At 40.7% G+C, this 27937-nt stretch overlaps 1 long non-coding RNA gene across 2 annotated transcripts; it reads left to right on the forward strand.

Moving 5' to 3' along the window:
- LOC134809618 (uncharacterized) lies at positions 1 to 27937 on the forward strand. Of its 2 annotated transcripts, XR_010155853.1 has the most exons (4): positions 1 to 96; positions 14752 to 14960; positions 15124 to 15271; positions 27591 to 27937. It is a non-coding gene; the product is annotated as an uncharacterized LOC134809618 (long non-coding RNA). The 2 variants fall into 2 exon arrangements; XR_010155852.1 differs by lacking the exon at positions 27591 to 27937 and having other exon boundaries at positions 15124 to 16698.

A 27937-nucleotide genomic window follows, 5' to 3' on the forward strand; every position in this document is an offset into this window, starting at 1 on the left:
CCTTCTCAGTTCCTTTCAGTGCCTAACAAGAGAAGCAAGAGAGCCTGGAAATGTAGTTTGATACCTCCCAGCCCTAGATGTTCACAGTATAGAAGGGTAGGTGGACTGAAAAACAACAGGTAAATAAGCTGTACAAAGACTTCATAATGTGCATATATCTTTTATAGTCAGTAACTGTGGCTGTCTCTAGGAAGGAGAACTCAGGGGCTGGAACATAGCAGTGGAGGGATACGTTATTTTTACTCCTGGTTTTGGGGCTTTGTTTTTAAGGCCTTTAGATCCATAGAATTGAATTGATTATTTTCAGTTCATTGCACACTGATTTTGGTCCTTGTAAGTCATTATGCTCATTCCTTTCTCCCATTGTCACTCATGCCATGGATGTCTACTTCCCATACTTCTATGTAGATACATTGAAATATATAAAATCTTCACACTGTTATTTATGGTTTAAATTTAAAGAAACACTGTTGTGCTATCCATTTTCCCACGGTTGGGCATCTAAGTTGCCTGCAATTATTTTGCACAATGCTGAGATAAAGAGCTTCATCTTGGCCGGGTGCGGTGGCTCACGCCAGTAATCCCAGCACTTTGGGAGGCCGAGGCGGGCGGATCACGAGGTCAGGAGATCGAGACCGTCCTGGCTAACACGGTGAAACCCAGTCTCTACTAAAAATACAAAAAATTAGCCGGGCGTGGTGGCGGGCGCCTGTAGTCCCAGCTACTTGGAAGGCTGAGGCAGGAGAATGGCGTGAACCCGGGAGGCGGAGCTTGCAGTGAGCAGAGATTGCGCCACTGCACTCCAGCCTGGGCAACAGAGGGAGACTCCGTCTCAGGAAAAAGAAAAAAAAAAGAGCCTCATATTTTTCTTTTCTTTTCTTTTAAGGCTTTGTTGAGAGTTTCTGGGATACATACCCAGTGTGGTAGGCAGCCTCTAAAACGGCTCCCATTGATTTCTGCCTCCTGATATTCATGCTTTTGTTTAATGTCCTTCCTTTTAATATGGACTAGGTCTAGTGATTTTTTTCTAACAAAGAGAATATGTCAAATGTAACGCGATGTCACTTCTAAAATTGGTTTACAGAGAGACTGTGACTTCTGTCTTGCTCGCCATTTCTCATTCTCTCTTTTTGGAGCTCTTGCTCTGGAGGAAGTGAGCTGCCATGTTATAAACTGCCCTATGAAGAGGTCCATGTGACAAGGAACTGATGTCCCTGGCCAACAGCCAGTGAGGCCCTAAGGCCTGCAACACTCTGTGAGTGAGCCTGGAAATGAATCTTCTGAGCCTACCAACAACCACACTGATCCTTAAAATGGCTATAGCTCCAGGTCCTTGATTGCAGTCTTTCAAAAGACTGTGATTCAGGGCATTCAGGAAAGTCATGTTTGAATTTTTGACCCACGGAAACTTTGAGATAATAAGTGTTGTTTTATTATTTATTTTTAAGCCACCAAATCAGGGAGTAATTTGTTACACAGAAATAGAAAGTACATCCAGGAATGTGACTGTTGTGTTGTAGGATGCATATGTAGGGGGAAAATAACTCTCATACGTTTGTAATCGGAAAAGATCCCCGTTACAAAAGACAGATTAACAAGAGAAAAACAAGTTTATTAACGTGTATTTCATATGTACAAGGGAGATATCAATGATTAGTTCTCAAAGAAGTAGCTTTGAATTCTAGCTTTTATTTTATTTTCAACAAAGAAGAGTAAATTTTTAGAGAGGTGACAGCACAAAGGAAAAGGACTTGGAGTCTCTACAAGCAGCAACTTGTGGGGAAGGCAAACAAATGGCAGATAAAGGTTAGTAAAGCTTGTGAAAATAAATTTCCTCTGGTATCATTTCAAGGCTGATGAGGGTCTAAAGCTGTCTTCAGTGGTTAACCTCTGTTGTCTGTGGTAAAGAAGGGGTGGCAGGATACCTTTTTTCTTATAAATCTACGTTCTGCTTTCAGGCAGGTAGAGGGAGGGCAGAGAGCTCTCCTGCATCTGCTCCTTCTTCTTCTTTTTTTTTTCTGAAGCCAGAATCTCGTCTGTCACCCAGGCTGGAGTGCAGTGGTGCCATCTCGGCTCACTGCAACTTCTGCTTCCCGGGTTCAAGTGATTCTCATGCCTCAGCCTCCCAAGTAGCTGGAATTACAGGCGCCCGCCACCACACCCGGCTAATTTTTGTGTATTTAGTAGAGATGGGGTTTCACCATGTTGGCTAGGCTGGTCTCAAACTCCTGACCTAAAGTGATCCACCTGCCTCGGCCTCCCAAAGTGCTGGAATTACAGGCTTGAGCCACTGTGCCCGGCCCATCTGCTGCTTCTTAATAATCTTTGGCTCAACAATCTTTTATTTAGGGGAAGCATATTCTGGTCTCTCACAGATAGCTAACTATAAGGACTGTCAAATTTCTTTCCTACCAGCAGTACATGAAGGTTTCTGTTTCCTCATAGTTTCACTAACACTTGATAATATCCGGCTTTTCCCCCCTAATTTTTGATAGGTATAAAGTGATATTCTAATTATATTTATTTGATTACATGCCGAGTATCCTTTCATATTACTCAATGGTTATTTAGTTTCCATCCTGGTCAGTATTTCTTCATATTCTTTGATTTTCCTTTCATGTTGATTTGAAGAAATTTCTTATATAATAGCCTTTGTTGGTTTTAGACATGGAAAATCTATAGTTTGTTAAGTTTGTGTATGATGTCATTTGCTAAGCAAATATTTAACTTTGATGTAGTTATAGCCATAAATTTCTTTCTTTTTTTTTTTCTTTTTTTGAGGCAGGTTCTCATTGTCACCTAGGCTGGAGTGTAGTGGCACCATCACAGGTCACTGTAGCCTTGACCTCCTGGGCTCAGTGATCCTCCTGCCTCAGCCTTTTGAGTAGCTGGGATAACAGGTGTGTGCCACCATGCCTGGTGAATTTTATTTTTATTTTTTGTAGAGACGGGGTCCCACCATGTTGCCCAGGCTAGTCTTGAACTCCTGGGCTCAAGCCATCCTCCTGCCTCGGCCTCCCAAAGTGGGATTACAGGCGTGAGCCACCATGCCTGTAATTCTTTTTCTTTAAGGTTTGTGCTTCCCTGAGTCTTGTTTAGGAAGGACCACTGATGCCATAATTTAGATTTTTTTAAATAAGTAAAGGCCTTTGCTTTAAAAACTGTTGAATGAAGTGCCTTTAAAAATATGAACGAGGGTCGGGCGCATTGGCTCATGCCTGTAATCCCAACACTTTGGGAGGTTGAGGCGGGCGGATCATGAAGTCAGGAGATTGAGACCATCCTGGCCAACATGGAGAAACCTCGTCTCTATTAAAAATACAAAAAATTAGACGGGCATGGTGGCACGTGCCTGTAGTCCCAGCTACTTGGGAGGCTGAGGCAGGGGAATCCCTTGAACCCAGTAGGCAGAGGTTGCAGTGAGCCAAAATCACGCCACTGCACTCCAGCCTGGGTAACAGAGCAAGACTCCATCTCAGAAAAAACAAAAAAAAATGATCGAACACTGATGATCTTTTATTGCTCATCTCATCGGAATTTTCTTTGCATTACCACTATCAAGTACTTATTTTACAAATAATGTGGTAACTGCTAACCTATTCACAAATCTGGATAAAGATGAGATATGGCCTTTTAGTAAGTGACCCGAGTCAGGTTGACTGGAGAATCTAGTAAGAGTGAATTGAAATATTGGTCCCTAAATTTCAGAAACTGTAAGATAAATATGTTGCAAAATAATAAAAATGTGTTTTCCTAATTTTTTTCCCCTCAGCGAAGGGGGAAAAGCTTCCAATTCTTTTAAACAATAATTTTAGGTTTAATTAAAATGGCCACCAGGTGGCACCAATGCCTGATAAGTACTTCTGAGAATCAGAAGCATTATTCTCATACTTAAAATCTGTTAAAATTGACATTATAATTAAGGAGATAATTCTGGTCCCCTCCTAATTAGTCTTCAAGAAACTCTTTTTAGGCTCCAAGTTAGATGAAGTGTCTTGTCTCTGTGATCCTATGGCTAACAGTACTCACCAATTACTCTGTAATTGTTTACCTGAGTCTGTTTCTACTCGAGGTAGAGATCAGGACATTTTCAGCCTCACTAGGCCCCGAATAACGTGGCTTTTATTTATTTTTCTGGTAAACATTTGGTTATGAGTTAAAGCCAGGTTTGGGAGAAGTAAAATCTAAAATGTAGACTTTCCAATTTAAATAGGTCTTTCAATACTTATAAAATCTACAGGCTTGGGAAAATAGTGAAAATAAACATTTCATTGTTTAAATTTTATATTTTGAATTGATAATGAAAAAAATAGTCAAAATTCTCTTCCTCATTCACCGGGCTGATCCACAAGTTCCCTTTCATTTTGGGAAATGGGCCTACAAGACACTTATGGCCCTTGAAAAATAAGTTTTATGAATGAGTATGTCCAAGGACTACAAGGCTGACTTCAAAGCAACAGTCTGGACTCCAAGTACGAAACTTAAAAAAAATCATTTATTCTAAAATGGCACTAATGAGACTCAGGCTGTGTCTGTATCTGAGTATACTAGAAAGTCTCTATCAGCTGCTTCCCTTTTATCTTCTTAGAGATGACATCTTTTCTGTATGGTTGGTGCATTGAGAGACTCAGCCAAGTATCAGGCTTTCCATCCATGGGACACATGTCTCCAGAACCTTCCAGCTGTTCACTTGTGACCAATACTCAGAATGCCTTTACTATTGAATACACTTTTAAAAATGATCAATACCAACATTCCCCAAAGTGTGATTAGTGAAGCGATAGTCCTTCAAGAAACTACCTGTACTTGGGGAAAAAAAGTATCCTATCCTTGTTTCTGTCTTTGCAGCTTGTATTATCATATTGAAGACTCTGAAGCCCTTCAGCAGTGGTTCTCATTGGAGTGGTACCGCCCCCTAGGGGACATTTTGTAAATTTGTGGGAGTGTTTTTGTTGTCACAATAATTGGTCAGAAGCCATGGATACATGCTAGGTAACATTCGGCGCATCTAACAATGCTATAGAAGCAAGAATTGTCCTTCAACCCCTGGGACTTTCATTTGTCCTGACAATCATGTAGCTAAAAATCTGTATCTAATTAAGCCTACTACTAATTGTGTTTAACATATCAATACAAAGTTATTAGGATTTTATAGTAGACACTTGAATGTCTTAGGAATACATTATAGGAATGACAATATAAATCAAGGAGTACTTAGGAATGAAAACATAAATCAAGGAAAGATTGTATCAAAAATAATTTTTTAAAAAGACATGGTCTTGAGGCCTGCAGGGGAAAATGGTGAATAGGAGGCAGGACTAACTTGTAGCTCCCACTTGGACTGACAGAACAGCATGTGGAGACCACATCATGAACTTTTGCTCCAAGAACTGCTGCAAGAACATACCAGGAAAACAGAAAGAATTCACAGACCCTTTGAAATAAGCGGCTTGCCACTGCAAACTCCAAGAAACAGCCGAAAAACTGTGAGTGCCCAAAGTGTGAGAGGGTGAAAGTCCACCTCTGAACACACATCCTCACCGAGGAGCTTGGAAATCTGGATCACGGGAGAGGGATTTAACCTTACCTAGAGCTGAAATGAATTTAGAGAGTGGAGAGAAATATAAAAGTAGAAGAGGCAGCAGGAAAGGCCTGTAGGCACTTCTGGCATCCAAGGAAGCCCAGGGAACCTATTTTGACTTTATTTCACAGGGGTCTCTGGGGAGGGCTGCCAGTGGAATTGCGGAAAGACCACAGGAAGAAGGAAACTTCCAGCTGAACTTTGTACTAATTTCGACCAAGTGTGAATTTTGCAGGGCAGAATCCAGGGTTGGGGGCAAACGGGAAGTGCAGACATAGGCACAGAAGCCACACCAGGAGGGGTGAAGCCTGAAAGCCCTGCTTGCTTTCTCAGAGGAGAGGCTTGTAGCCTGGGGCCAGTTCCAAGCCCTGCTCACCAGCTGCCTGGTTATAAAGTCCGTGTTGGGGGAGCACATTGGGAGTGAGACTGGCCTTTCTGGCTACCTGGGAGCTGGGTGAAGCCTGTCACAGCTGGCTTTCCCTCACTGACTTGGAGACTTGTCTGATGCAGCAGAGACAGCCATAATCCCTTTGGCATGAGAAACACACCCATATCTCCCACAGCAGGTGCAGCAAGCCCCACCCAAGGAGAGTCTGAGCTCAGACACGCCTAAACTTGCCCCCACCTGATGGTCTTTCTCCACCTGCCCTGGTAGCTGAAGACAAAAGACATAATCTCATGGGAGCTCTATGGCCTTGCCCACCACCTGAGAAACCTGAATACTTATCCAGGTGACCCTAGGGCAAGCTTGTATCCTCCCTATGCTACCACAGCTGATGCTGCTTTGAAAGTGCCACCTCCCGGCTGGAGGCCAACCAACACAGCAACTCATAAAATAACAATCCTTCCCCCAAGAAGGAAAAAACAGCTAACTCCACTGCCTGTAACATCTTGGCTAACCAGAGGTCCTAGGTCTGTCCATGTGACAACTTTACTGCCAGCACAACTAGCATTCATGAAAAGTCGCACACTAAACAAAACTACAACCAAGGCCCCACACAGAGTCCACCTTATTCCCCGGCTACCTCCACCAGAGCAGGTGCTGGTATCCACTGCTGAGAGACCTGAAGACAGATGACATCACAGGACTCTTTGCAGATACTTTCCAGTACCAGCCTGGAGCCTGGTAGCTCTGCTGGGTGGATAGACCCAGAAGAGAAATAACAATCACTGCAGTCCAGCTCTCAGGAACCCCCATCCTTAGGGAAAGGGGGAGAGCACCACATTAAGGGAGCACTCCACGGGACAAAAGGATCTGAAGAGCAGCCCTTGGGTCCCAGATATTTCTCTGATATAGTTTACCCAAATGACAAGGAACCAACAAAACAATTCTGGTAATATGACAAAACAAGTTTCTTTAATACCCCCAAAAGATCACACTATCTCACCAGCAATGGATCCAAACCAAGAAGAAATCTTTCAATTGCCAGAAAAAGAATTCAGAAAGTCAATTAGTAAGCTACTCAAGGAGGTACCAGAGAAAGGTGAATAGGAATTTAAAGAAATTTAAAAAAATTTACAGGATATGGATGGGAAAATCTCCAGAGAAATAGACATCACAAGTCAAAAACAATCACAGCTTCTGGAAATGAAAGACACACTTAGAGAAATGCAAAATACATTGGAAAGTCCAACAATAGAATTGAACAAGTTGAAGAAAGAACTTCAGAACTTGACACAAGGATTTTGAATTAACCCAATCTGACAAAGACAAAGAAAAAAGAGTTTAAAAAAATGAACAAAGCCTCCAAGAAGTTTGGGATTATGTTAAATGACCAAACCTAAGAATAATTGGTGTTCCTGAGGAAGAAGAGAAATCTAAAAGTTTGGAAAACATATTTGAAGGAATAATTGAGGAAAATTTCCCTGACCTTGCTAGAGATCTGTGGGAGTTAAGGCAGGCTGGTGGGAAAAATTTTCAGGATAATTATAAGAAATAGACACAAACCTTCTATGGAACCTGAAGGGGTTTGCATAACTTCAGTAATAGATCTGGCTGAAGGCAGCCTAATCCTCTTACCTTAAGTAAATAGCTTAAAGTAGGTACAAAGGAATGTAAGGGAGTTTACCTAAATAACTTGTTTACTCATGTGGTCCTAAAATTAACTTTTGATCATTCGCGGGCAGGATGGCTCTCTTGGGGGGAGGGGACCAGGTTAGTTACCCTCTAGTGGTGTTGACTCAAAGCCTTTGTCATTTAATATATGCTGAATAAATTCCAGCAGGGCCAGTTAATCAGGGTCTCGGCTGCTACAACTCTTTTGGTCAGTGGCCTCACCCCCTAAGCCCACTCTTTCACTGAATATCAGTGTCTGAGTACGTTATTCATCTGTTGTGCAGCTGGGGTCTGTGAGATGGACCCTGGCAGAGATCTGGACATCCAAATACAAGAAGCCCAAAGAACACTTGGGAAGTTCATCACAAAAAGATCATTACCTAGGCACATAGTCATTGGATTATCTAAAGTCAAAACGAAGGAAACAGTCATAAGAGCTGTGAGGCAAAAGCATCAGGTAACCTATAAATGAAAACCTATCAGATTAACAGCAGATTTCTCAGCAGGAACCCTCCAAGCTAGAAGGGATTGTGTTCCTATCTTTAGCCTCCTTAAACAAAACAATTACCAGCCAAGAATTTTGTATCCAGCAAAACTAAGCCTCATAAATGAAGGAAAGATACAGTCCTTTTCAGGCAAAAAAATGCTGAGAGAATTTGCCACTACCAAGCCGGCACTACAAGAACTGTTAAAAGGAGCTCTACATCTCTACATCTTGAAGCAAATCCTCAAAATACACCAAAATAGAATGTTCTTAGAGGATAATTCTCACATGACCTATAAAACAATAACACTATTACAAAAAAAAAGGTATTCAGGCAACCGCTAGCACCATGAATAGAATAGTACCTCATCTCAAGACTAATGCTGGATGGAAATTGCCTAAATGCTCCACTTTTTTTTGAGACAGAGTTTCGCTCTTGTTGCCCAGGCTGGAGTGCAATGGCACGATCTCAGCTCACTGCAACCTCCACCTCCCTGGTTCAAGTGATTCTCCTGCCTCTGCCTCCCAAGTAGCTGGGATTACAGGCATGTACCACCACGCCTGGCTAATTTTGTATTTTTAGAAGAGACGGGGTTTCTCCATGTTAGGCTGGTCTCGAACTCCTGACATAAGGTGATCTGCCCACCTCGGCCTCCCAAAGTGCTGGGATTACAGGTGTCAGCCACCGCACCTGGCCAAATGCTCCATTTAAAAGATACAGAATGGCAGAATGGATAAGAATTCTCCAATTAAGTATCTGCTATCTTCAAGACACTCTCCTAACACACAAGGACTCACATAAACTTAAGGTAAAGAGGTGGGAATAGACATTCCATGCAAATGAACACCAAAAGTGAACAGGAGTAGCTATTCTTATATCAGACAAAACAGATTTTAAAGTGACAATATCTCAAAAAGACAAAGAGGGTCATTATGTAATGATAAGAGTCTAGTCCAATAGGAATATATGACAATCCTAAATATATATGCACCTAACACTGGAGCTCCCAAATTTATAAAACAATTACTACTAGACCTAAGAAATGAGATAGATGGCAACTCAATAATAGTGGGGAACTTTAATACTCTACTGACAGTACTAGACAGGTAATCAAGACAGAAGGTCAACAAAGAAACAACAGACTTAAACTATACCCTAGAACCAATGGACTTAACAGATATTTACAGAATATTCGACCCAGCAACTGCAGAATATACATTCTGTTTATAAGCACATGGAATATTCTCCAAGATAGACCATATGATAGGCCACAAGGAAAGTCTCAATAAATTTAAGGAAATTGAAATTATATGAAGTACTTTCTCAGACCACAGTGGAATAAAATTGAAAATCAACTCTGAAAGGAACCTGCAAAACCATGCAAATATATGGAAATTAAACAATTTGCTCCTGAATGATCATTGGGTCAACAATGAAATCATGATGGAAATTAAGAAGTTTCTTTGAATTAAACGATAATAGTGATACAACCTATTAAAACCTTGGGGATACAGCAAAAGCAGTGACAAGAGGAAAATTCATAGCATTAAATGCCTACATCAAAAAGTCTGAAAGAGCACAAATGGGCAATCCAAGGTCACACCTCAAGGAACTAGAGAAACAAGAATAAATCAAACCCAAACCCAGAAGAAGAGAAGAAATAACAAAGATCAGAGCAGAACTAAATGAAACTGAAACAAAAAACAAATATAAAAGGTAAATGAAACAAAAAGCTAGTTCTTTGAAAAGATAAACAAAATTGATAGACCATTACAAGATTAACCAAGAAAAGAAAAGAAGATCCAAATAAACTCAATTAGAAACAAAATGGAAGCTATTACAACTGATACCACAGAAATACAAAAGATCATTCAAGGCTACTATGAACTCCTTTATGCACACAAACTAGGAAACCTAGAGGAGATTGATAAACTCCTAGAAAAATACAACCCTCCTAGATTAAACCAGGAAGAAATAGAAACTCTAAAACTCTGTTCAGAGTTGAAAAAAAATTCGCAAAATTTTTTTTTTTTTAATTTTTTGAGACACGGTCTTGCTGTGTCATCCAGGCTGGAGTGAAGTGGCACAGCCTGGCTCACTGCAACCTCCACATCCCAAGTTCAAATGATTCTCATGCCTCAGCCTTCCAAGTAGCTGGGATTGCAGGTGCATACCACCATGCCCTGCTAATTTTTGTATTTTTAGTAGAGATGGGGTTTCACCATGTTGGCCAGGCTGGTCTCAAACTCCTGACCTCAGGTGATTTGCCTGCCTTGGCCTTCCAAAGTGCTGGGATTACGGGCATGAGCCACTGCACCTGGCCATGCCAACAATTTAATTTTTTTTTCAAGATGGAGTCTTGCTCTGTCGCCCAGACTGGAGTGCAATGGTGCAATCTCAGTTCACTGCAACCTCTGCCTCTTGGGTTGAAGCGATTCTTCTGCCTCAGCCTCCTGAGTAGCTGGGATTACAGTCACATGCCACCATGCCCAGCGAATTTTTTGTATTTTTAGTAGACATGGAGTTTCACTATGTTGGCCAGGCTGGTCTCGAACTTCTGACCTCGTGATCCACCTGCCTTGACGTCCCATAGTGCTGGGATTACAGGTGTGAGCCTGGCTGACAACAAGTTTTTTAGCGAAAATTTGCCTAAAATTTTTTAGTAAAAAAATTTTTTGCAGCAAGATTGAAATGGCAATTAAAAAAAACGCCAAAAAGAAAAAAAGTCCAGGATTAGCAGATTCATAGCTGAATTCTATCAGACATTCAAAGAAGAATCAGTACCAATCTTGTTGACACTATTCCAAAAGATAAAGAAGGAATCTTCCCCAAATCAAACTAGGAAGCCAGTATCACCCTAATAGCAAAACGATGAAAGGACATAACCAAAAAAGAAAACTACAGACCAATATCCCTGATGAACATAGATGCAAAAAATCTCGACAAAATACTAGCTAACCAAATCCAACAGCATAAAGATAATCTACCATGATCAAGTGGATTTCATACAAGGCATGCAGGGATGGCTTAACATATGCAAGCCAATGAATGTGATACACCACATAAACAGAATTAAAAACAAAAATTACATGATCATTTCAATAGATGCAGAAAAAGCATTTGACAAAATCCAGCATCCCTTTATGATTAAAAACCTTAGCAAAATCGGCATACAAAGGGCACACCTTAAAGTAATAAAAACCACCTATGACAAACCCACAGCCAACATTATACTGAATGGGGAAGAGTTGAGTGCATTCCCCCTGAGAATTAGAACAAGACAAGGATGCTCACTTTCACTGCTTCTATTTAACATAGTACTGGAAGTCCTAGCCAGAGAAATCAGACAAAAGAAAGAAATAAAGGGCATCCAAATCAGTAAAGAGGAAATCAAACTGTCGCTGTTCATAGATGATAAGATCATATACATAGAAAACCCAAAGGACTCATCCAAAAAGCTTCTGGAACTGATAGATGAATTCAGTAAAGTTTCAGGATACAAAATCCATGTACATAAATCAGTAGCACTGCTATACACCAATAGCGACCAAGCTGAGAAACAAATCAAGAACTCAACCCCTTTTGTAATAGCTGCAAAAACAAACAAACAAAGAAAAAAAAACCTAGGCATATACCTAACCAAGGAAGTGAAAGATCTGTATAAGGTAAACTGCAAAACACTGCTGAAAGAAATCATAGATGACACAAACAAGTGGAAACACATCCCATGCTCGTGAATGGGTAGAGTCAATATTATGAAAATGACCATACTGCCAAAAGCAATTTACAAATTCAATGCAATTTCCATGAAAATACCATCATCATTCTTCACAAAACTAGAAAACACAATCTTAAAGTTCATATGGACCAAAAAAGACCTGCATAGCCAAAGGAAGACTAAGCAAAAAGAACAAATCTGGAGGCATCACATTATCCAACTTCAAACTATACTTATAAGGCTATAGTCACCAAAACAGCTTAAGTACTGACATAAAAATAGGCACATAGACCAATTAAACAGACTAGAGAATCCAGAAATAAAGCCAAATACTTACAGCCAACTGATCTTCAACAAAGCAAACAAAAACATAAATTGGGGGAAGGACACCCTGTATTAGTCAGGGTTCTCTAGAGGGACAGAACTAATAGTATATATGTACATATGAAAGGGAGTTTATTAAGGAGAGTTGACTCACATCATCACAAGGTGAAGTCCCACTATAGGCTGTCTACGAGTTGAGAAGCTAGGAAGCCACTCGGAGTACCAAAGCCTCAAAAGTAAGGAAGCTGACAGTGCAGCCTTCAGTCTGTGGCTGAAGGCCGAAGAGCCCCTGGCAAACCACTGGTGTAAGTCCAAAAGTCCAAAAGCTGAAGAACTTGGAGTGTGATGTACAAGGGCAGGAAGCATCCAGCAAGGGAGAAAGGTGAAAATTGGAAGACTCAGCAAGTCTGTTCATTCCACCTTCTTCTGCCTGCTTTATCTTGCTGTGCAGGCAGCCGGGGGGATGGTGCCCATCCAGATTAAGGGTGAGTCTGCCTCTCCCAGTCCACTGACTCAAATGTTAATCTCCTCTAGCAACACTCTCACAGACACACCCAGAAACAACTTTGCATCCTTCAATCCAATCAAGTTGACACTTAATATTAACCAACACAACACGCTATTCAACAAATAGTGTTGGGATAATTGGCAAGCTACGTGTAGAGGAATGAAATTGGATTCTCATATCTCACCTTATACAAAATTCAACTCAGGATGCATCAAAGACTCAAATCTAAGACCTGAAACCATAAAAATTCTAGAAGATAATGTCAGAAAAACCCTTCTAGACATGGGCTTAGGCAAAGAGTTAATGACCAAGAACCCAAAAGCAAATGCAACAAAAACAAAGATAAATTGATGTGACTTAATTAAACTAAAAACCTTCTGCACAGCAAAAGAAATAATCAGCATAGTAAACAGACAACCTACAGAGTGGGGGAAAATCTTTGCAAACTATGCATCTGACAAAGGACTAATATCCAGAATCTACAAGGAACTCAAACAAATCAGCAAGAAAAAAAGCAGACAATCCCATCAAAAAGTAGGCTAAGGACATGAATAGACAATTCTCAAAAGAAGATATACAATGGCCAACAAACATGTACAAAATGCTCAACATCACTAATTATCAGGGAAATGCAAATCGAAACCACAATGAGATACCACCTTACTCCTGAAATAATGGCCATAATTAAAACATTAAAAAATAATAGATGTTGGCATGGATGTGGTGAAAGGGGAACACTTTTATACTGCTGGTGGCAACATAAACTAGTACAACCACTATGGAAAACAGTATGGAGACTGGCTGGGCATGGTGGCTCACACCTGTAATCTCGGCACTTTGGAAGGCCAAGACAGCCAGATCACTTGAGGTTATGAGTTTGAGACCAGCCTGGCCAACATGGTGAAACTCCATCTGTACTAAAAATACAAAAATTAGCTGGGCATGGTGGTGTGCACCTGTAATTCTAGCTACTCAGGAGGCTGTGGCAGGAGAATCACTTGAACCCGGGAGGTGGAGGTTGCAGTGAGCCAAGATCACACCACTGTACTCCAGTCTGGGTGACACAGCGAGACTCTACCAAAAAAAAAAAAAAAAAAAAAAAAAAGAACTAAAAGTAGATCAGCCATCCCACCACTGGGTATCTACCCAGAGGAAAGAAGCGATTATATGAAAAAGACACTTGAACATACATGTTTATAGTAGCATAATTCACAACTGCAAAAATATGGAACCCGCTCAAATGCCCATCAATCAAGTGAATAAAGAAAATGTGGTATGTATGTATACCATGGAATACCACTCAGCTAAAAAAAAAAAAAAAAAGTCATTTGCATTCTAGATAGAATTGGAGACCATTATTCTAAGTGAAGTAACTCAGGAATAACAAACATCGTTATGTTCTCACTTATAAGTGGGAGCTAAGCTATGAGGACACAAAGGCATAAGAATGATACAGTGGACTTTGGGGACTCAGGGGAAGGCGGGGGCAAGATGAAAGACTACACATTGGGTACAGTGTACATTAGTTGGGTGATGGGTGCACCAAAATCTCAGAAACCACCACTAAAGAGCTTATCCATGTAACCAAACACCACCTGTTCCCCCCAAACTATTGAAATAATAATAATAATAATAATAATAATAATAATAATAATAAAAGACATGGTTGTGTTATGGTGTCTAGGCTGAATTGCAATAGTTATTCACAGGTGTAATCATAGTGCACTGTGGCCTCAAACTCCTGACCTCAAGTGATCCTCCTGCCTCAGCCTCCCCAGTAGCTGGGTGTATTTCGTTTTGTTTGGAGCTTTGCCAAAAATTGTTTCTTCTTTCAGAAAGGCATATCGTGAACAGACACCACTAGTTGTATTTGAGTAGCTGATACAGCACAACTGTGTAGCCTGTGTTTGTAAGCTGTCACATTCACAGTTATTCTGCATATAGATGCAAGCATATGACTACTTGTTTTTTGGTTTATACGTGACCGACATTTGCATATTAAAATACACATTATGTTGTTGTTGTCAGCCTTTCTGGAAATTACGTTTATATAGGACATATCTATGAATTTTGTTTCAGGATGGTAAAGGAGGTGGTGTTACATTTCTGTACTGCTGGTGCATTGAGAGACCCAAGCAAGTATCAGGCTTTTCATCCGTGGAACACATGCTCCAGAACCTTCTAGCTGTTCACTTGTGATGGATACTCTGTTAGCCTTCACTATTGAATACACTTTTAAAAATGATCAAAACCAACATTTCCCACAGTGTGAAATGTTTACAAAAAAGGTATGTTGGGTTTGTTAGGGCTAGACATTGTTATTCTAAGTAAAGAAACCTGGAGAATTTTCCTAACCCAGCTAAATTTATTCGACAACAGAACAGTTTTATTTGATGCCTGCTGCTAAGTTTAATTATTTGCTGGGTTTTCCATTTGTCCCTCTGATTTTAGTGTAAACTTATTACCCATCCAAGATGTGGGCCAATGCTTCTTTTCAAGCTTGCGCTAACTAATAACAGAGACCAGAGCTGGAACTTAGTCAAGGCAAAGCTACAAGCCAAACAGTGGTGGAGAAGGGTGGAACATGTCATGACTTGAGGTAATGATGAGCATGTGGGTGAAGTGAGGGGCAGTGAGACCATATGGGGAACGCTGAGGCCAAGTGGGTGTGTGTCAATGGAGGGCATGCGTGCGTAGGGTTGGGCACTGGGCACTCCCCGTATAACCACTAACAGATTAAAAACTCTGGTATTTTTGCTGATTCCTTAAATAAGGGAATATATGGAATTTTGTATAAGTCTCAGTTGTGATGAATTGTTCCTCAGTTGTGATGAATTGTTTCTACAGTTAACCAAATTGGGATTTGGAACATTTAAAAGCCTGATATACAATGTACAAAATTCAGTAGCACTTCTGTACTTCTTTTTTTGTTTTTTTGAGTCAGGGTCTCACTCTGTCACCAGGCTGGAGTGTAGTGGTGCGATCTCAGCTCATGGCAACCTTTGCCTCCCAGGCTCATGTAATACTCCCAACTCAGCCTCCCAAGTAGCTGGGACTACAGGCATGCATCACCACGTCCAGCTAATTTCTGTATCTTTTGGTAGAGATGGGGGTTTTGCTATGTTGCCTAGGCTGGTCTCGAACTCCTGAGCTCAGGCGATCTGCCTGTGTCAGCCTCCCAAGGTGCTTGGATTACAGGCGTGAGCCACTGTGCCCTGCCAAAAATCAGTAGCACTTCTAGATACCAACAACATCTAAGCTAAGAACCAAATCAAGAATGCAATCTCATTCACAATAGCCACAAGAAGAATGAAATACCCAGGAATACAGCTAACCAGGGAGTGAAAGATCTGTACAATGAGAATTACAAAACACTGCTGAAAGAAATCAGAGATGACACAAACAAATGGAAAAATGTTTCATGCTCATGAATAGGAAAAATCAATATTGTTAAAATGGACATATTGCCCAAAGTGATTTACAGATTCAATGTGATTCCTATCAAACTACCAATGACATTCTTTACAGAATTAGAAAAAGTTTTTTCTTATTTAAAATTCATATAGAAACAAAAAAGAGCCTGAATAGCCAAAGCAATTCTAAACAAAAAGAACAAAGCTGGAAGCATCACATTATCCTACTTCAAACTATGTTACGAGTCTACAGTGACCAAAACAGCATGGTACTGTACAAAAACAGACACGTAGACCAATGGAACCAAATAGAGTGCCCAGAAATAAAGCTGCACACCTGCAACCATCTGATCTTTGACAAAGTCAATGAAAACAAGCAATAGGGAAAGGACTCCCTGTTTAATAAATCATGCTGGGATAGCTTGCTCGCCATATGCAGAAGATTGAAACTGGACCCCTACCTTTCACCATATAGAAAAATTAACTCAAGATGGATTAAAGACTTATATGTAAAACCTAAAACTATAAAAACTCTCGTAGAAAACCTAGGAAATACCATTCCAGACATAGGCCCTGGCAAAGATTTCATGATGAAGGTGCCAAAAGCAATTGCAACAAAAACAAAAATTGGCAAATGGGACCTAGTTATACTAAAGACCTTCTGCACAGCAAAAGAAACAATCAACAGAGTAAACAGATAATCCACAGAATGGGGGAAAATATTTGCAAACTATGAATCTGACAAAGGTCTAATATTCAGGATCTAAAAGGAGCTTAAACAAATTAACAAGCAAAAACCAAGCAACTCCCTTAAACAGTGGGCAAAGGGCATGAACGCTTTTCAAAAGAAGGCATAACAAATGGCCAACAAGCATATGAAAAAATGTCCAACATCACTAATCACTAGAGAAATGCAAATCAAAACCACAATGAGATAGATACCATTTTCCACCAGTCAGAATGACTATTACTAAAAGGTCAAAAAATAACAGATGCTGGTGAGATTGTAGGAAAAAGGGAACGCTTATACACTACTGGTGGGAATGTAAATTAGTTCAGCCCCCATGGAAAGCAGTTTGGTGATTTCTCAAAGAACTTAAAACAGAACTGCCATTCAACCCAACAATCCCATTATTGGGTATATACCCAAAGGAATATAAATCATTCTACCATAAAGACACATGCATGCATATGTTCATTGCAGCACTATTTACAATGGCAAAGACATGGAATCAACCTAGATGCCCATCAACAGTAGACTGGATAAAGAAAATGTGGTACATATACATATGGAGTACTATGCAGCCATAAAAATTAATAAGATCATGTCCTTTACAGCAACATGGTTGGAGCTGGAGTTATTTTAAGTTATTCTAAGAAAACTAACCTAGGAACCAAAAACCAAATGCTGTGTGTTCTCACCTATAAGTGGGAGCTAAACATTGGTACATATGGACACAAAGAAGGGAACAATAGGCACTGGGACCTACTTGAGGGTGGAGGGTGGGAAGCAGGTGAAGATCAAAAAACTACCTTGGATACCATGTTTATTACTAGGTGATGAAATAATCTATACACCAAACTCCTGCAACATGCAATTTACATATATTACAAACCTGCACATATACTCCTGAAACTAAGTGTTTTTCTTAAAATTAATGTAAAGATAGTTTGCTTTACATTCCTCTTACCACACGCAACAGGTCACATGCATCATAAAAGAAATAGGCCGGGTGTGGTGGCTCATGTGTGTAATCCTGGCACTTTGGGAGGCTGAGATGGGCAGATCGTTTGAGCCTGGGAGTTCGAGATCAGCCCGGGCAACATGGTGAAACCCAGTCTCAACCAAAAAAATGAAAAAATTAGCCAGGTGCTGTTGCATGCACCTGTAATCCCAGCTGCTTGGGAGGCTGAGACAGGAGAATTGCTTGAACTTGGGAGGTAGACGCTGCAGTGCGCCTAGATCGCTCCACTGCTCTCCAGCCTGGGTGACAGAGCAAGACTTTGTCTAAAAAAAAAAAAGTTAAGTGCTTTAAATGCCAAACAGTCAGCTATAGGATTTTGTTACCGAAGAAAGTCAAATGGAAGCACCTGACAGATGAAATCTGGAGATGGCTAAATAAAAGCAGTGACTGTAGAGATTTTCCCAGTGACCATACTTGACCAGGATCAGAAAACCTCAGGATCGGGAATCAGGCTTTCTTGGTCTTGCCTCCTGCTTTGCTGTGAAACCTGGGAATGTAGTTAGCCTCTCTGTCTTACCTGTTTTTCTGTCTACCTCAATAGGGATTATGAATATCATACACAATGACAAATGGTAAAGTATCTTGAAAATGGAAACTTCTGTACTATTTAAGATGTTGTAGTTACTAATTAATTCTGGTTTATGATGCAGTTTAAATGAGGTTCTTTTTTATTGCAAATTGATTATTTCCTCTGTTATGATAGTATTCTATTGATAATATTTATTTAATCAAAACATCATTATTTGTCCACAGACAAATAGTAACAGTGCTGCCACTGGGGTCTAGGCAACCTGATTCACAACCTGGGGTACTTCCCCAGGGTCTTCAGGTCAACTGAATTTAGTGCTGCCTGGAACCCCACTTCCTCTTTAATTTTGCATAACTAGACTCTTGCCTAGTAGTGTTGCTATTATCTCTTCGAAATAGTGGAGAGACATGACTTATGGCTCTAATGTATTCTCATAGCTTCCTTACTGGTCATGGACTTTTTCTTCCCATATAGGCATAAGTATCTGGGCCCCAGCCTATATCCTAGAGATTATACAGATGGCTGCAGGTAAGCGGGTGTTCCCTAGTTAATGTCTACAACCATTTGTGTAGAATAGCCTGGATCTCCAGGGAAGCTCTCTTCTCTGGTGGCCTTGGGAGCTGGCAAAGTTACCACGGAGATCCTTGCCTGGAGTGATCATGAGAGCCAGCCACACCAGAGGCTCAGGTGGTTCCAGGTTTTTTTTTGTTTTTTATTTTTGTTTTTTTTTGAGAACGGAGCCTCACTCTGTTGCCCGGGCTGGAGTGCAGTGGTGGTATCTCAGCTCACCACAACCTCCACCTGTCAGGTTCAAGCGATTCTCATGCCTCAGCCTCCTGAGTAGCTGGAACTACAGGCACGTGCCACCACACTTGGCTACTTTGGGTATTTTTAGTAGAGATGGGATTTTGCCCTGTTGCCCAGGCTGGTCTGGAACTCCTGGCCTCAAGTGATTCGCACAAAGTGCTGGGATTACATGTGCGAAAAACCACACCCAGCTGGTTCCAGGCCCTCTCTAAGGCACCAGACTTTTCCATCTGCATTCTGACTCACATAGTCAGACTTAAATCCCCAGGGCCCACCAAGAATAGCCCAGAACTCCTTGAGGGAGCCCTAGAACTGACCAGTGTTCTGAGGCATCTTCCAGGCTGAGCTACATGAGCCATTAGCAGACCTTGGGTGAGAGCTAAAATTATCATAAGCCATGTGCTCCCCACTTATGTCCCGGGGTTCCTCTCGGGCATCTCCGGTGTGTTGTGGAGCATCTGTGATAGAGGACTGTTGTCAGCAATCAGCTCTGTCTGCCAGAGGGGCACCAGCAGCTCTTTTCTGAGGAGGAGGCTGTCCCTCAAAGAGTCTTAATTGTGAGGCCAATTTTATTCTCATCATTATACTTTCCTTTGAAATGGCTGTTTCCTATTTCAAGAGCCAGCTCAAATGCTACTTTTTCCCCTGTAGGCTCCCAATTTGAACAGAATAATTGACTCCATAAAGTGCTGTCTGTGTGCCATAGCATTTTTTTTATTTTGATATGGAGTTTCACTCTTGTTGCCCAGGCTGGAGTGCAAGTGCCATAGAATTTTATCTACATCAATAGTGAAACTAGCATTTTATCTACATCAATAGTGAAACTTAACACACAAGTATCTAAAATGTGTCTGCCTATGTGAATAACACATGTTTATTGGCTTAATTCCCTCAAAAAACAGTATGATGGAGATAAAAGACAGACATTCTATTTCTAATTATTTCCACAAATTTATTGAGAACCTACTAACAGGTTAGACACTGGCATGACCTGAAGATGCAATTATGAATAAGACACACATAATGCTTGCCTTCAGGGAGCTTTCAGTCTTTTCTACTTTCATGTCTTGGTTCCTCAATTCATTTATGCTTTCCCTGATAAATCAAATGTTGCTTCAGGTGGTGGTGAGCCAAGTCGGACTATTCCTTCTTGCTTACCTGAGAGGTGAATGAACATCCAGGGGAAGGGGCTGCTGCTGCTGGTGGTAGGAGAAGCAGCAGGTGGCTTGGCAGAATTATGGCCTCCTTCTGACTGCACTCATGATGATTGTAGCATGCCCAGTTTCTTCAGTTCTCTCCAACAGGAACCACAGATGATCTCAGTGGTGGCCTTGTGCATCTTGCTAATCACAGGTTGGGTCTTGTGAGTGTATAGGCTTGATCTCCTGGAGTAGGTACCCAGAATGGATAGAGCCAAGGGGCAACAGGAGGCCAAACCAAAAAAGCCAAGTCCATTTCAGATCCAATGGGATGAATAGTGAGGGGCAAATTTCTAAGTTTAGAGGTGATATTGGACAAGGATGAAGCTTGTTGTTGTAGGAGAAGCTGGAGATTAAGAGTTAGGTAGTTAGTGGATCCAAGAGTTTTGTGGTAAAAAGAACTGGGATGTCCAGAGCTCTCTGTTCTTGAATTTCTGGGATTACTTAAAGAGACAGGGCTATGGTCAGGCACGGTGGCTTGTGCCTGTAATCCCAGCACTTTGGAAGGCCGAGGCAGGAGAATCGCTTGTGCTCAGGAGTTCAAGCTCAGCCTGGGCAGCATAGCAAGACCTGGCCTCCACAAATAATTTAAAAAATTAGCTGGGCATGATGGCATGCGCCTGTAGTTCCAGCTACTCAGAAGGCTGAGGCAGGAGGATTCCTTGAGCACTGGAGGTCAAGGCAGCAGTGGGCTAATACTGTGCCACTGCACTTCAGCCTGGGTGACAGAGCAAGACTGTGTCTAAAAGAAAAAAAATACAAGGCTAGGTCAGACAGTGGTGTGTAGTTCTGTGGGCACAAACAAAGAATCATAAAATGTAGTCCTTGCCCCTTAAGGAACCTATATTCTAGCTGTGAAAGAATAATCACACTTTTAAAAAAAGAATGGAGTAAGATGAGATTACATTTAATCAAAGACTAGAGTACTAGAGTACAGGTGTTTGTAGAAGAGGATTGGGTCAATGTGAGCTAAAGGCTTGGGAAGGTCTTGTGGGCCTCAGGGCACAGGCAGGGTTCAGAGATCCTGGCTCATTCACAGCCAGCAATCCATGTCATATAGTCACCTCCCATGCTAGAAACCGCAGTGAAGTCTGTGCCCAGGCTACAATTAATGTGAACAAAGCTAAGGACAACAGTAGAATGCTCAGAAGAATGCCATCTTGACCTTAGTCAATTCAACTTTCTCTTTCTGAATACCGTACGAAGAAATCTCAATTATCATGAAAATATTCCCGGCTCTCATAGTTGAGTGTGGGAAAGCCAAGAGCTCCCCAAACCCTATTGTGTGGCAAGGAATGGTGGACAAAAATGGTTGCCTCAGATGCAAGGTTGGCATTTTGCCACATTTGGATGGCACAGGTGGATAGGCCTTTGGGTCTGGGCAAATTTCCCAGCTCCACCTGGGGTCTGACTCACGCTGCCTGCCTGCAATGCCCTTTCTGTGGCATGTTTTCTGTTCTGCTAGATTACCTTTCACTGGTTGAAAAGACAACCTCTCATCACTGAGATTGAAATGTTTAAAAAGACGACATCTCACCACTGAGACTGCAGGCATGCATCTCTTGATACTAGATGGAGCCCTGTGTCTCCTGGTGTCTCTCCTCAGAGCACACACCTACCCCAGTTGTGCACATTTCATTCTTGCACTTGTGTTAGGAGGCATGGAATTTTGAGTTTCTTGAGGCATGAAGGAAGATGTGCTCATCAATAACTGTCTTCCCTGCCTTTGCTTTGCCAGTAGGAGAGAGCTGGATAATAAAACTTGTGATTTATTTGGACCAACTGCATTAGGAATTAACAGTGGTGATTTAATTCCAGTAATGCTTGACCTCTTCTTCTGCATTTTGTCTGTTTCGTCAAGCTGTGCCCCTGCTATAAGTGACTGATAATCACTAATTCTAAACTTGCTTAAAGAGTATAAAAGGGGCTGTGTGCAGTGGCTCATGCCTGTAATCCCAGCACTTTAGGAGGCTGAGATGGGTGGATCGAGACCAGCCTAACCAACGTAGTGAAACCCCGTCTCTTCTAAAAATACAAAATTAGCCTGGTGAGGTGGCACATGCCTGTAATCCCAGCTACTTTGGAGGCTAAGGCAGGAGAATCGCTTGAACCTGAGAGGCAGAGGTTGCAGTACCGGAGATCGTGCCATTGCACTCCAGCCTGGGCAACAAGAGTAAAACTCCATCTCAAAAAAAAAAAAAAGTATGAAAGGGTACATGTCACCTGAAATCTCAATAGAATTTTATTTGTCACCACATAATTTTGTAAGACTTTCAAAATATTTCTTGAATTATTACCAGATGATTGGAAAGTCCAGACAACTGGCTGGCTCATTTTTTGACTGACTGACTTACCTTTACAAGTGTTTTGAGGGGACCTTGCAATTGTAAAGTGATGAGTTTGTTGGTCAATTAATTAATTCATTTAACACGTTTATTGAGTATCTATTCTGTCATGCTCTGTTCTAGCTGTTGGGAATAGAGCAGTGTATAATACGGAAACCTGCCCTCGTTTAGGGGAGACAGATAAATAGAAAACAAAGGAAAGAAAGTAACTGGTGATTTGAGCATGAGAAGTACTGTGGAGAAAAATCAGGGAAGGGCATGTAGGCTGCTTGTTTGGGAAAGCAAGTGGGAAAAACATTTCAGTTTTCAATATTGTTGTATGGAAAGGCATTGCTGAGAAAATGACATTAGAGCTGTCAACCTAAATAACAGAGAGGCTTTCTAAGAGAAAATGGTATTTATTTGGGAAGAGAGCATTGCAATGGGAATATAACTGCCATGGTAAACTATGTGTGCATTCAGGAGATAAAGACAGACATGGGTTTTTTAAAGGAAAAATGAGGAGGGTTACATAATTTTTTTTGTTTGTTTTTTGAGACAGAGTCTCACTCTTTTGCCCAGGCTGCAGTGCAATGGCCCAATCTATAAAGTAGTTATAACTACCTTATATCCTTTTAGAAATGGGGAGTGATGGATGAATACAAACACAATTTAAGAGAAACTGCAGTGTACTTAGTAGCTTGGAACTGGGAAGAAAGTAGCCATGGCTTTGGAAAAAGCCACCCTCCAGCTTGACCTTGCAAGATGAGGATTCCCATTTCTTCACTCTCCCTGCCGCAGCCTTTCTCCTCTTGCTTATATTCAGGGTTCCCTCTGGAGCTGGGGGAGGAGGAAAGAAGCAGGATTCTCTGAATCCTCAGCCCTGACTACTGCAACCCATGTGGCCACATAGCATGGTGGTTAGGAGCACGGACTGAGATCAGACAAACAGTTCATACCCTGACCACCTGGGGTCTGAGTTCTCAGCTCCATCTGTAAAATGAAGATAAAAAATAATAGCTACCTATTAAGAAGGAGGAGGATTAAGTAGGATAATGTTCACAGATAAAATGCATAGCACAGAGCTGATACATATAGACACTATGAATGTCTTGCCTGTTATTGTTATTTTTATTATTTGACATTCTTTAATTTTGAAAAGACACACTGGACTTGATTAAGATCTGGCTCTTCATTGTCTCCAGTCAAATGTCCTGTGGCGACTCTCTGTGGTACTGACCCTTCACATCTTGGTTTGATATGGCTTACTGCAAATAAAACAAAACCAATATGAATAGTGAATAAATCCAACAACCACAGCCAGCTTTCCACTTCCTAAAAACCTCAGTAATGCTAAGGATGGGGCCACACAGAGATGCAAGGAAGAGAGGACAGTGAGGAGGGAGCTGCATCAGGAACTACCTGTACTTTGTAAGCTCATCCCCCTCCTCCCAATACCTGTGAGCACTTCTTCAGGTTCTGTTAGTAGAAAATGATGTAGCCAAAGAGGATTGAAAAGTCCAATTTAATATATTTTACTTAATTGTGTTAGAATAAAAGAAAGGTTTTTTCAAAAAGCTCACGTGTTTGGTAATTTTTTTTTCACCATATAAACATGTTGAACCACTGACCTTTGTGCAGAGAGAGGGTACAGTGGAGGGAGTGTATGGCGGCGGACTCCCAGGTGCAGGCTGTATAAACTTTGGTCAAGTGTGAAGCTTCTACATGTGTAAAATGGGGAGAACATTTTCCTCACAAGGCTGTTGAGAGGATTGAGGCACGTGGTGTGTGGGAAGTGTCCTAGCCAGAATAGGTTTTTAATGATGTTAGTGTGATTTTTTTGAAGCCCTTTCTTCAATTTTTTCACTTTTTTTGCCACATCATTGGAACTGCTTAATTATTCAGGATTTTTATATCGAGTTTATGGATTATGGAAGCCCTTTGCTAATAGGTTTATCTCCTGATGACTTTTAAAACTGCAATATAACTGCATATCAGCATGTCAATTATGAGAAACAGCAAACAATTCAACATCGATACTGCTGAATGCCTTGGTAAAATGGTTTTTATAAAAAGGAGTTTGAAAGTATAGTTAAAATAAAACTTCATGTTTTTAATGTTTATTTGACCTATGGACATAGTTTGCAAGTTGATAGTTTTTCTCATTTTTAAAGTTTTTTTTTTCTGATTATGCACTTATCACAAAAATGTGAAGATCAGAATAAAATCACCCATAATCTTATTGCCAAGAAATAACCACTCGTAACTTAATTTTTTCCCTTTGATATGCATAGCTCTTTATATGACTTTTTCCACTTAAAAGTATATCTTAAGTATTTTCCCAAATTACTAACATTGAAATTGCTTTCATAATGGATGTACTGTGATCTACATAATTATTTTCCTAATTTAGACAATAAAGTTTGCCTAAGCTTCTTCACAAGAAATGCTTTTGAATGTGAGCTTTTGTCTGCATTTCTAATTAATACCTGAGCGTGAATTCCTAGGAGTAAAATTATTGGGACAATCTTATTTATTAATTGTGGTGTAACAAACCACCTTAAAACTTAGTGACTGAAAACAACACTAATAATTTATTTGCTCCCAATTTTGCAATTTGGGAAGGGCTCTTTGGGGACAATTTGTCTCTGTTCCACATAATGTTAGCTGAGGTGACTTCACTGGGGCTGGAGACCCACTTCCAAGATAGCTCACTGATACAGCTGACAAACTGATGCTGGTTGGTGGCTGGAGGCATTGAGTGCCCTCCAGATGGACTTCTCTACTGGGTTCCAGGAGAGAGGAAGTGGAAGCTGTTAGTTCTCTTAAAGGCTAGGCACAGAACTGGCAGAGTGCCTTCCACCATGCTCCATTGCTCAAAGTGGTCACAGGCCAAATTCCAGAGTGTGGTTAAAATAGGCCACACCTCTTTCCAGGGGATGGGTCGAAGAATTTGTGGCCATAATGAATTTACCACAAAGAGCATATTGTTGAAGGGTCTTTATGCATATTAGCAAATCACTTTCCAGAAAGGTTGTCTATCATTACACTCACCTACATTAAATATTAAAAATTTTAAAAATCTCTACTTATTCATTAGGTGAAATGTGGGATCTCATTGTTTTACTTTGAACTTACCTAGTGCACTTACACAGACTTGATAAAAATTTATATTTCTTCCTTTGTGTAAGAAAGAAATATAAATTTCATTTTTGGAGTCAATTTGTTTAAGTGTTAACAATCTTATAGAATTACAGGAGTTGTTTATATGTATTATTGACATTAAGAATGTGTCACAGTTGTTGCAAGTATTCCTTTCAGTTTTCTTAATTAAAAATAAAAAACCTCTTCCTCTTAATTGAGAAAAAATTAGACAAAACAATTTCCTATTAAATTCACATGATCTTATGAGTCCGGCTGCCGTGCATTGATCTCAAAACAATGATATATGTTTTACATTTTAATAGAATCTTTTAAGTCAATTTCAGTTTTACTCATCTAACATGTCACCAGAAACCCAGAAATTAGTATGATTTATTAATTATCTTTATTTTGGAGGGACTGAATCCAGAAAGTTTGGATAAGTTTATCAGAATAAAAATGGAGGAACAAAAAACTGTGTCATCATCCCTTAATTTGCTCTTTGTACCTTAACTGGTGGGAAAGCCTCTAAACCTCCCTGAGCCTCACATTTTTAAACTGTAAAGTAGGGTAATAGCAGGGACACTGTGAGGCTTAGAGAAGATATTTATGAGGTGCCTAACATGTAATGGTATGTAGTGGGCACCATAATTACTCACCTAAGTTCTCCGTTGTGAACCTAGGAAACGCCTTATTTCCAGAATATCAGAGTAAGTTCTACAGATGTCTTTCCAGGGGGGAATTTGGGTTGTGTGAGTGCTGTTATCCAGCCCACCTCAGTTGGTGTCCATTACTCAGTGGTAGTCGGCACCACATGGTGTGTTGCACAGGGATGCAAACTCGATGCCTTGCCCTAATGGCAGGCACATCACTAATGTCAGGCCACAGCTGGAGCAACTGTCTCTGGGATTGTATGATACACTCCTTGAGAATGACTCTTGAGGAGCTTCTTGGAAGAATTTGATGTCCAATCTTAATATTCTGAGAGTTCCATGCTAGTATTGTGACTAATTATACCTTATACCACTTGCGTGCCACTTGATAGTTTTCACAGGACTTTATGTGTTTTTGTCTTCTTTGATCTTCACAGCCATCCTGGGAGGCCAGCCATTCAGATATTATTTCCCTGTTTTACTCAGAGAAAGTCAAGGCTTGAATGGGTTATGACTTGCCTAAAGTTATAAAGTGAGGAAGTGCCAGGCCCAACACCAGATGGCTCCCACAGGCCCCATCCAGAGCATTTCTGTTTGATTGTATGCTGCCTAACTCCCCACCGAGGACATAGTAACAGATGGCCCTGAAATGAGGAGGTCTACAGGATGGATTGTTTTTCTCTTTTGCATTAAAATGGGTTTGCAGAGCGTAGTAGTCAGTGTGGATTCTGGAGTCATCTGGAGTCATTGTCTGCATTTGGATGCTGGCTTTATCACTTAGCTCTGTACCCTTTCTTGCAAAAGGAACTCAGATAAAACAAATGTAACTTTCTGAAGTTTTAAGACCAGAAAGGTCAATTTCTATGTTTATTCAAAAGAAACTTAACCTCTCTATGCCTCAGATACTCCATCTGTAAAATGAGAATAACACTGGTAGCTAACTCATAGGACAGTTGGGGGATTACATTAGAACATCTATGCAAAACAAAAGCACAAGGCCCAGAACCAAAGTAAACACTAACTAAAGCCTCAGTTCTTTCTTGGTATGATCTGTGAAACCTTCAAAATGTCTGTGCTACTGGCCTTTCACTATGCTTTGTACTTCAGGCACTGGCTTCAGGAAGGCTCTGTTAAAAGAGAACCATCCTCCATGAGACAAGACCTGTCCTTTCCATGGGAGAGGCAGTCATTGACAAGTGTCCTCCAACACATTTTCCCAGTTTATCATATTGGCACTGAAGGAACACTCAGGTAAGTATTAATTGCCTTGAGATTAAAAAAGGAATTCAGCTATTAACCACTCTTAACATTTTGTTGTATTCACTGCCCATTTTATATAAGCACTTAAAATTGGAATCATATCGTGTAAAGATTTTTTGTCACTTGTTTTCTTTACTTCGTGTTTATATTATCTTTACATCTTCTTACTAATAAAAAAAACTTGCTTTCACAGT

This window comes from Pan troglodytes, chromosome 2 (assembly GCF_028858775.2).
Source record: "Pan troglodytes isolate AG18354 chromosome 2, NHGRI_mPanTro3-v2.0_pri, whole genome shotgun sequence".
NCBI classification, from domain to species: Eukaryota; Metazoa; Chordata; class Mammalia; order Primates; family Hominidae; genus Pan; species Pan troglodytes.